We start from the raw sequence: 11,585 nt of genomic DNA, 5'->3' as shown, positions 1-11,585 counted from the left end.
CAAAAAAAAAAAAAAAACATTTAAAAAACTAAAAAAAAAAGATATTGTCATATTTTTCTTCTACAAACACAGGGATTTGATTTTTGTGTATAGTCTATGATCCATCTTGATCTAATTTTTGTATAGGGTGTGAGATAGGTATATATTTAGTTTTAATTTTGCTTTTTTCAAGTTGTGGACAGTCTATATCATCTTTTCAAATCTGCACTTTCATTTATAAATTTCTCTCTTTACAGATATCTTCAAGTATTTTTTTTATTTCTTTAAACATAGTGAGTGTTGTTTTAGATTTTGTGTTTGATAATTCTAATATCTGAAGTCTTTGTGCATCTGTTTCTGTTGTTCGTTGTTTCTGTTGGTTCTCATTCATAGAGTTTCATTTCCGTATTTGCCCCTTTAGCATTTATCATGTATGGAATATTATATTTGCAAAATTTTTGTGGAAATAGCCTGAGACTTACGATGAAGCTACCTTCTTCCAGACAGGATTTATATTTGCTTCTGTCAAACACTTGGGGGCACTGCCAGACTATGGCTATATTAAACCACTTCAAGTAATTTGAACTTGGGCTTTAATTATACTTGGGAGTTTTAACTTCTGGTTCACCCTTACCCTGATGGTATAGCCCAACAGGAGTACCAGCTTCCCAATAAGAAAGCTCCTCTCTAGGATGAGTTATAGGTTTTGGTTTCCTTTCCCCTCACCCCATCAGTTGTCAAAACTAAGCTACATTTCAAGGATCAGAATGTGCTCTAAGAGCAAAGGCATTTTTGAGTTAATGAAATTATCTTGGTTCTTATTTTCTTTCAGTTTGGGCCTAGAAATTTTCACTGTCTCATCATATCTTCTATGCGTTGAGAAAGCTATTTTTTACATTTTATCTAGGCTTTTTAGTTATTTCCATCAAGAGTTGATCTATTCAGAGTTCGTCTGAATAGCACAGTCTGCAATTGCTGTCTGACCAGTTTTTCCCCCCAAATGTTTAACCACTTAGTCAACAACACTTGTTGAAAAAATGCATCTTTTTCACACAGGTTTCAAATAACATATTTATGTTTTACTCAGCAAATGCATTGGTCTGTTTCTGACCCTTTTCTCTATTGCATTCATTTCTCATTATTCCCAGTAGACACCACCACAGGAAGCCTGCCTATCCCAACTCCTTTTCTTGGTTTTCTCTAACCAATAAACTAGATTTTTCAGGTGATAGGAAAGTACTCGTCTCAAATGTTGGACTAGGACAATCTCATAAATTGCTCATGGGAATGCAAAACAGTCTATGCTTTATAGAGGAGAGAGTTCAACTATATCTTTAAAAAACTATGTATGCACTTATGCTTTTTTGCAGAAATACCACTTATAAGAATTTATCTCGAATTTACACCTCAATAAATAAAAAAATGCATGCAATATTATTTATTGCAGCATTGTGTGTAATTGGAAAATATTGAAATGACCTAAATGCCCATACATTAGAAATTGTTTAAATAAACTATCATATATTCATGCAATGGTGAACTATTAATCTGTCAAGAGTGAGAAGTATCCCTATGAACCTATATAGATTTCTATGGAACATAGTTAAATGGAAAATGCAAGGTACAAAAAAATTTGTATAGTGTGCTACCTTTTGTATAAGAAGAAAAATAAGACATATACACATATGTGCTTATTTTTGTAAAGAGGAACACAGGACGAACAAACTTGTAAAACTGGTTTCCTTTAGAGATTGATGGGAACTGGATGAACCATATAATATTTTGAGTATTCAAACATTAAAGTTAAAAGACAAAAATGTAAATCACTAACTAGTATGAAACAGGAAAAAAAACTAAATGTATGTCAAAATAATAAAATAATCACTCAGAAGAAACATAATTCAAGGAACTTTGAACACAGTCCTTTATATATCTTCAATAGTCTATTAAATAAACATAAAGAATTTTTAAACTTTATTCAGTAACAACTTTGTCGCTCTTTGTGGCATCAGTGTGTTAATTGTAACCATTGCATGTATTTATATGATAGAGCAGATAAGTAAACATGTTGATTCTGTTGGGGGCAGGGTTTTCACTGTGGGAGAAGGGAGATAGAAAACGTGATATTGGGGAAGGGGAGAAACAGGAAAAGTACACAGTCCCAGAGTATTTCCCCAGATACTTATTAATTACAAGGAAGAGAAATGTTAACTTTATATGGAGAAACTGACAAACACCAATTTAAGAGATTAAAATCAACATTACTGGGGTGCCTGGGTAGCTAAGTCAGTTAAGTGTCTGACTTCAGCTCAGGTCAGGAACTCGCAGTTTGTGAGTTCGAGCCCCACGTCAAGCTCTGTGCTGACAGCTCAGAGCCTGGAGCCTGCTTCAGATTCTGTCTCCCTCTCTCTCTGTTCCTCCAGAGCTCGTACGCTGTCTCTCTGTCTCTCTCAAAAATAAAGATTAAAAAAATTTTAAAAAGTCAACATTACCAATATTAGAACAAACTAATATCAGGGGCCTTATATAAGATACAAGGCACTGAAAAGAACATACCATAATTTCTGTACTATTTCTATCAAAAATGAATAACCTGCATCTAATAATAAGGAAACATCAGACATACACAAGTTGAGAAATAATGTATGAAACAACTGCCGTGTCTTCTTCAAAAATATCAATGTTGTGAAATACGGAGAGGCTGACGGACTGTTCCAGATAAAAGCTCATTGAAGAGACATGACCACTGGGTGCAGTTCATGACCCTATATCGGATCGTGGAAAGGGGAAACACAGGAGACGGTTTTAAACAATTTTTTTTAACGTTTAGTTATTTTTGAGACAGAGAGAGACAGAGCATGAATGGGGGAGGGTCAGAGAAAGCGGGAGACACAGAATCTGAAACAGGCTCCAGGCTCCGAGCTGTCAGCACAGAGCCTGATGCGGGGCTTGAACTCATGGACTGCAAGATCATGCCCTGAGCCAAAGTCAGCTGCTCAACCGACTGAGCCACCCAGGCGCCCCACTGGAGACTGTTTAAATATTGACTATATATTGCGTAACAAAATTTACTCTTGTTAAATTTCCTCAATTTTATAAATGAACTGTACTATAATCACAGAAGTTATTGTCCTTGTGTTTAAGTTATACACACTAAAATATTTAGTGCTAAGAGGTATGATGACTGGAGCTCACTCTCAAATGATTCTAAGGTAATAAAATATGTTTAATATGTATGTCTATATTTATATAATACATATGTAAGCATACCTACAGACATATATGGAAAGAGTGAGTTTGCTAAAGCAAGTGTGCAAAAATGTTAACGGTGGTAAATTTAAGGTTTTTAAAATGTAAGCCATAGCAATCTGAGTCTGGCATGGAAATCAGATTTGGGCCTAGAATCTTTAGTTTATGAAGAACATGCCTTAGTGCTTTGATGTACTTTGTGTACTATATTGTCTAGAAGATGATTAACTAAAGCCCAGAGGAGACAGACCTCTGGCTGGTATACCAAAAACATGGTGCAGATACTACTTTAGGAATTGGTCCAAAGGGACTTCTGGTTAGAAATAAAGATATTAAAGATTCAAGGAAATACAATTTAAACTCATCAAATGGGCAATTATTAAAAATCTTCCAATTCAAAGAGTTGAAGAAATGGAAATTCTCATACACTGCTGGTGTGAAGTGGTAAATTCGTGCAATCATTTTGGAGATTCAATTAGTTATGAATCAGTCTGAGTTTAAGCAGGCTACAGAAACCTCACAGTTATTTGAACGAGGCAAGTGTAATATAAAGAGTCGTTACTCCCATCCTCAGAATTAATAAGGGATTGGTAGTAAGAAGTGAACTCTAAAGGAAGGGCAGATATAGGAGCAGCCACTACCCTTAGGGCTGAGATAGATGCCCAAGGAAGAGCTCACACCCTTCAGACCAGAGATCCAGACCATGTTGGAGAGGACACAGTGTAGCTAACTGGATGGCAGAGAATTCATTCTGATGCCACACCAGTGGAACTTGCCAGAAATTTGCCCTCTGGAACCTGCCAGGAATCCACCCTTGAGAGTGCTGAGGAAAGCTATTCACAGGGAGAGATGTTTTGCCAGAGTCAAAACCACCTGAGGGGTTTTGCAGGGGAAGCTTCTGGCTACTAGGTGCTGCAGGCTGCAATGCACCACAGGAGTCTGGTGCTGGAGAAGCTGCCCATGCTGCAGAAGCCAGACGCTGGAGAGGTTGCCCGTGCATTAGGAGCTTGGTGTTGGGGAAGCTGTCTACACTGCAGCAGTTGCCAAACAGGCACACCAGAACCAGGAAGCAAAATCCTTCCCCCCTGCTATGCCTCTCTCTTGCTGTCTACCGATGGAACTTAATTAACATGAAGTACCAATACTTCTGCCAGTACCATCTGGCAAAGAAAAATATTTAAAGATCCATTTTCATAGTGCAGGCAAAAATTATGAATTTGGACTTCTGTGATAATAAACAAGCTGGCACAGAAAAGCTTACGATGTGTATCTCATACTATTGGGAGGTAATTCTCCAGAAACGAATGATCTTACCTGCTTCCTGGGTCTAAGTAGCAGGAACTATTGGGTGATCTCTTTTGGGACCACCACGGAGGCATAGGTATTCTAAGTCCTTAGGTCACTTCACTCAAGAGCCAAATTTCTGGGAGAAGATGACCCAGCTTGGTTCATCCTTTGTCAGGGTATCATGGTGTTCATGGCCCCACTAAGACTGCAATAAATGGAGACCAGAGCGATTTCCCTCCTCTGCCTCCCCCAACATGGAGGAGCAGTTATGGGTAAGTGTCATAGATGCCGGGTAGAAAAGCTAACAGATGCCTTTAGAACAGGGGACCTGCAAACTACAAGCCTATGGGCCAAATCTGGCTTGCCACATATTTTTGTATGGCCTGTGCAGTAAGAACAGTTTCTACATTTTTAATGGTTGGAAGCAAACAAAAGAAAAATAATATTTGATGACATATGCAAATGATATAAAATTTAAATTTTAATGCCCACAAATAAAGTTTTATTGGAACAGAGGTACACTTCTTTAGATATTGTCTATGGCTTTGTGTTCTCGTGCTACGATGGCAGAATTGTGTAGTTATGACACAGGCTGTATGGTTCCCATGGGCTAAAATATTTGCAATTTGACCCTTCATGGAAAATTTTCCATATTCTTTCCTCCTACTCTAGAGTATTTCTACTCAAAGTATGGTGTGTATACCAGCACACAGGCCCCACTCCTTATCTACTGACTCAGAGTCTACAGTATTACAGGATTCCCAAGTGATTCACATGCACATGAAAAGTCAGAGACGCACAGCTTTAGACAAGATAAATTTAGCGGGGCTTATTTTATTCCTGTGTTTATTACCATTTACCCGCTGCCAATATGAGTGAGACAATACACTTCACAGTCATTGTTCATTAGGTTCTTTCATTTTCCAAAGTCACAGGTATGTTAAACCTAACCTGGATAATAGAACTTTATTGTAAGGATATTGAGGAGGGAAGGAAGATCGAGATACTGTCTCAGCTGGCCTCATGAAGGTCTGTGGGAGGCATTTATCCTAGTTTGGAGATCTGAAAGTAGCCCTACTGGTCCCTAGAAGCTGTTGTAGATGGATGTGATGTTTAAGCCTCGGCTACTCCCTCTCCTACTCCACCCGTTGGTTTCTGCTTGCTCAGAATTCCTACTTTCTCAACTCCTGACCATCTTTAGGGGTCCCCGAGTAGTGCAGGTATTTTCAGTACCAGAATAGAATTGGATAGCAAAGACCAGCATGCATTATATATAGAAAGAATAAGGTAAGCAGAGAAATAGAGAAAATTTTCTCAACACTCCCACCTCTCATTTTCTCTTGAATCTACTCTGCTCAAGACATTTAAAGCAGAGATAATACCTATCCTTCTCAAGCTATTCCAAAAAATAGAAAGGGAAGGAAAACTTCCAGACTCATTCTATGAAGCCAGTATTACTTTGATTCCTAAACCAGATAGAGACCCAGTAAAAAAAGAGAACTACAGGCCAATATCCCTGATGAATATGGATGCAAAAATTCTCAATAAGATACTAGCGAATCGAATTCAACAGCCTATAAAAAGAATTATTCACCATGATCAAGTGGGATTCATTCCTGGGATGCAGGGCTGGTTCAACATTCGCAAATCAATCAACGTGATACATCACATTAATAAAAGAAAAGATAAGAACCATATGATCCTGTCAATCGATGCAGAAAAAGCATTTGACAAAATTCAGCATCCTTTCTTAATAAAAACCCTCGAGAAAGTCAGGGTAGAAGGAACATACTTAAACATCATAAAAGCCATTTATGAAAAGCCCACAGCTAATATCATCCTCAATGGGGAAAAACTGAGAGCTTTCCCCCTGAGATCAGGAACATGACAGGGATGTCCATTCTCACCGCTGTTGTTTAACATAGTGTTGGAAGTGCTAGCATCAGCAATCAGACAACAAAAGGAAATCAAAGGCATCAAAATTGGCAAAGATGAAGTCAAGCTTTCACTTTTTGCAGATGACATGATACTATACATGGAAAATCCGATAGACTCCACCAAAAGTCTGCTAGAACTGATACAGGAATTCAGCAAAGTTGCAGGATACAAAATCAATGTACAGAAATCAGTTGCATTCTTACACACTAACAATGAAGCAACAGAAAGACAAATAAAGAAACTGATCCCATTCACAATTGCACCAAGAAGCATAAAATACCTAGGAATAAATCTAACCAAAGATGTAAAAGATCTGTATGCTGAAAACTATAGAAAGCTTATGAAGGAAATTGAAGAAGATATAAAGAAATGGAAAGACATTCCGTGCTCATGGGTTGGAAGAATAAATATTGTTAAAATGTCAATACTACCCAAAGCTATCTACACATTCAATGCAATCCCAATCAAAATTGAACCAGCACTCTTCTCGAAGTTAGAACAAGCAATCCTAAAATTCATATGGAACCACAAAAGGCCCCGTATAGACAAAGTAATTTTGAAGAAGAAGACCAAAGCAGGAAGCATCACAATCCCAGACTTTAGCCTCTACTACAAAGCTGTCATCATCAAGACAGCATGGTATTGGCACAAAAACAGACACACAGACCGATGGAATGGAATAGAAACCCCAGAACTAGACCCACAAACGTATGGCCAACTAATCTTTGACAAAGCGGGAAAGAATATCCAATGGTAAAAAGACAGTGTCTTTAACAAATGGTGCTGGGAGAACTGGACAGCAACATGCAGAAGAATGAAACTAGACCACTTTCTTGCACCATTCACAAAAATAAACTCAAAATGGATAAAGGACTTGAATGTGAGACAGGAAACCATCAAAACACTGGAGGAGAAAGCAGGAAAAGACCTCTCTGACCTCAGCTGCAGCAATTTCTTACTTGACACATCCCCAAAGGCAAGGGAATTAAAAGCAAAAATGAACTATTGGGACCTCATGAAGATAAAAAGCTTCTGCACAGCAAAGGAAACAATCAACAAAACTAAAAGGCAACCAACGGAATGGGAAAAGATATTTGTAAATGACATATCAGACAAAGGGCTAGTATCCAAAATCTATAAAGAGATCACCACACTCCACACCCGAAAAATAAATAATCCAGTGAAGAAATGGGTAGAAAACTTGAATAGACACTTCTCTAAAGAAGACATCCAGATGGCCAACAGGCACATGAAAAGATACTCAACATCGCTCCTCATCAGGGAAATACAAATCAAAACCACACTCAGATATCACCTCACGCCAGTCAGAGTGGCCAAAATGAACAAATTAGGAGACTATAGATGCTGGCGAGGATGTGGAGAAATGGGAACCCTCTTGCACTGTTGGTGGGAATGCAAACTGGTGCAGCCGCTCTGGAAAACAGTGTGGAGGTTCCTCAAAAAATTAAAAATAGACCTACCCTATGACCCAGCAATAGCACTGCTAGGAATTTACCCAGGGGATATAGGAGTACTGATGCATAGGGGCACTTGTACCCCAATGTTTATAGCAGCACTCTCAACAATAGCCAAATTGTGGAAAAAGCCTAAATGTCCATCAATTGATGAATGGATAAAGAAATTGTGGTTTATATACACAGTGGAGTACTACGTGGCAATGAGAAAGAATGAAATATGGCCCTTTGTAGCAACATGGATGGAACTGGAGAGTGTTATGCTAAGTGAAATAAGCCATACAGAGAACGACAGATACCATATGTTTTCACTCTTATGTGGATCCTGAGAAACTTAACAGAAACCATGGGGGAGGGGAAGGAAAAAAAAGAAAAAAAGAGGTTAGAGTGGGAGAGAAAGCCAAAGCATAAGAGACTCTTAAAAACTGAGAACAAACTGAGGGTTAATGGGGGTGTGGGGGGGGGGGAGGGTAGGTGATGGGCATTGAAGAGGGCATCTTTTGGGATGAGCACTGGGTGTTGTATGGAAAGTAATTTGACAATAAATTTCATATAATAAAAAAAAAGAATCTACTCAGGTCAGATTGTACTCTCACCTCTCCACTGCAACTGTTCTCATCAATGCCATTGATGACCTTCACATTGGTGAATTCAACAGTCAATTCTCAAGTCCTTGTCTTGACTGACCTTTCAGCAAATTTGACACAGTTAATTAGTCTCCTCAAAACACTGTCTTCATTTGGCTTCCAGATCCTCCTTATTTTCCCCCCGAGTCACTGGCTGCCTGCCTTTCTGCAGTCTCCTTTACTCACTCCCATGGTGACCTCATTCTATCTAATGGCTTTAAATACTATCCATATTCTGATGATTCCTAAATGTTTCAGCTTCTCCCCGACCAAGGATTCCTATATATGATTGTGTACTTACCTTCTCCTCTCAGATGTTTAAATGTAGTAAGTCCAAAATCAAAGTCTCAATCTACTAATTCCCTCTCCGACACACTCCAAAGATTTTGTTTCTCCTACAGTCTTGCCTAATTCAATAAGGTCACCACCATTAACAAGGTGTTCAAGACAAAAACCTTGGAGCCATCTCTGATTCCTTCTTTCTCTCACATCCCCATATTTAACCCACCAGCAAATCCTATGAATTTCACTTCCTAAATGTACTCCAACTCCAATCACTACCTCCACCACAAATATTCTATCACAAGCTGCCATCACGTTTTCCTTGGATTACTGTTATAGTCTCCTAACTTGCCCTCTATCCTCCATGCAGTATTCAGAGTGTTAAAAATCCTCAATGACTTTTGTCACACTTAAAATAAAAATTCAAGGTCCTTGCCACGCTCTACAAGGTCTTCCATAATGTGCATCTCCCACCACCTCTCTGACTTCGCTCTCCCCTTTCCTCACTATGCTCCAGCCACAGGAAACTTTCTTTGAGGCCTCAAACACTTTGCACCTGCTCTCTCCACAGAACCTTTGCTTTTGCAGTTTCATGTGGAAAAGCCCTTCCCTAGATAACTACATGGCTCACTTTCTCACTTCTTTCAGATTTCTGCTCAAATGTCTCTTCAGTAGAAAGGCCTTCCTTGAACACCACATCCAAAAATAGCATAATCTGGCCATTACTCTCTATCCCCTTATCTGCTTTATTTTTCTTTATGGCACTTAGCACTGACATTATATAGCTACTGAGTTTCAGCAACTCTGAGATTTTATCCGTTGAAAGATGGGCCATTATTTTATACGCCCATCAAGAAAGAGAAACTCTGACAAATAAAATTCACATCATCTTTCTTATCACTTAGAATTTTTATTTTAGACTCATTGAAAAAATCCTTTCAGACTTATTTAGGCTTATTTTTTTTTAAATCATATATCCTTCACACACAAAAAGAAAACTATAAGCAAAATAAATCAGTTAAATTATATCTAAGACATCTTTATATTCAGAATTTAATATTCTGATATAGTCTTCAACTCATACTCAGTGTCAGTGACTTTCCACACAGTATCTCACTAATAAAATGTAACATAGCTTCATCTACTTGTGGGTGCCTTCCTTTTTTCAAACCCGTAGAGCAAGAAATATGGAATTGTGGTCATTCTTTAAACGATCTTACTTGCTCCCCCAATATCAAATTTACATCTCATTTCTCTATTTCTGAGCCTGGCTGTCTACACAATAACTTCTTTTTCAGCCATATAAGAATACCATCTTTTGAGGACATTTTAAGCAGTGTCTAAACTCCTCTTAGACAGTTTCATCAGTGCACACAATTCAATCATGCTTATAGTAATAAACAGATATAACTAAGATCATGGAGGAAAACAACTCTGTGATGGCAGTCTATCTAACTGTATCTATAAGGTGTCAGTGACTGTAAGATGTATTCCGTTTTCAGAAATCTAAAACTGTGGGGAAAACAATGCATATCTTCAAATCAATTAAATACAATAATGTATTTGTCCCTCCCACCAGAATGTGAATGTTAGCAGGGAATTGGATCGTTTTGTTCACTGGCTATATTCTCATCATCTAGAAAAATATTTGGAAAATAATAGAAGCTCAAGAAGTGTTTGTTGAATAAATGAATGTATAAATTTCTGCCTCCGTTACTAACAGTGGACTCCAATACTTCATAATTAAACCCTAAGACAGAGAATTCAATTGGTTTAGTCACCATCCAGTAAACGGCACCCCTGCTCTGGGGGGAAGATCTATTTCCAGGCACCTGATAGACTCCTAATTAGCCATCTAGTCATTCACACCTGTAGACGACCACCTTTGACATCAGCACCCACCTCACAGCTTTGCCTGCAGTGATCATGACTTCCGGGGAAAACCTAGAGAAAGACAGGCAAACACAGCTCTCAGAAATTTGTGAGACTTTTATTACAATTACCTGTGAAACCCTCAAAGAAGGCCATGGACAAGGCAAGCACTTCAAAGCCTCAAAAAAAAAAAAAAAAAAAAAGTATAGAGACACTGGAAGGAACTCCCCTGGTCAGCCTAATAGCCATTTGTTTTTGGCTTTGTTTTTATTTAATCCCCATGACAACCTTTTGAGGTAGAAATTCTTTTCAATACGTTAGAGGTAAGAAAATTAAATCAAGAAAATTAATACATCTCTTAGTCAACGCCACATAATGGCAGATTTTAATGGAGATTTGTGTATTTCTACTTTACTATGCATTTTCCGGGTGCCAAGCACAGGGCTAGGTGATTCAGTGGTGAACAAAAACAACCATTAATCCTGAGCTCATTGAATTTTGAGACAGTGATCAAAGGAATCTTAGTCCACATACTCAACATGCCTCCAAATATGGTTCTCTAAATATACTTACTTCTGACTGTAAGCATTTATCTTATGAGGCTTAGTCACTTCAGTGTCTCTCTTCCCGACTACACACATTCAGACCCTAAGCTGGCCACAGGTGTTAGAGTCAAAGGTGACACCAAAGCATTTGGAAGCCCTTCCAGTCCTCAGATTATACTGGTTTTTGTTCAAGATATTCATTACCTTTGTACATATAGTTCCATTCTGTCAGAAAGTTCTACTTTTATCACGAGGGAAGTAGCAGAATCTTGCCTAAGCTACAAACCCATGACTGGTATCCTTCTTCCCTAGACACGTCATGTAGCCACACC

This window comes from Puma concolor, chromosome B2 (assembly GCF_028749965.1).
Source record: "Puma concolor isolate L17-30 chromosome B2, mPumCon1.1.hap2, whole genome shotgun sequence".
NCBI lineage: Eukaryota > Metazoa > Chordata > Mammalia > Carnivora > Felidae > Puma > Puma concolor.
Note: the sequence above shows the minus strand (reverse complement) of the source record.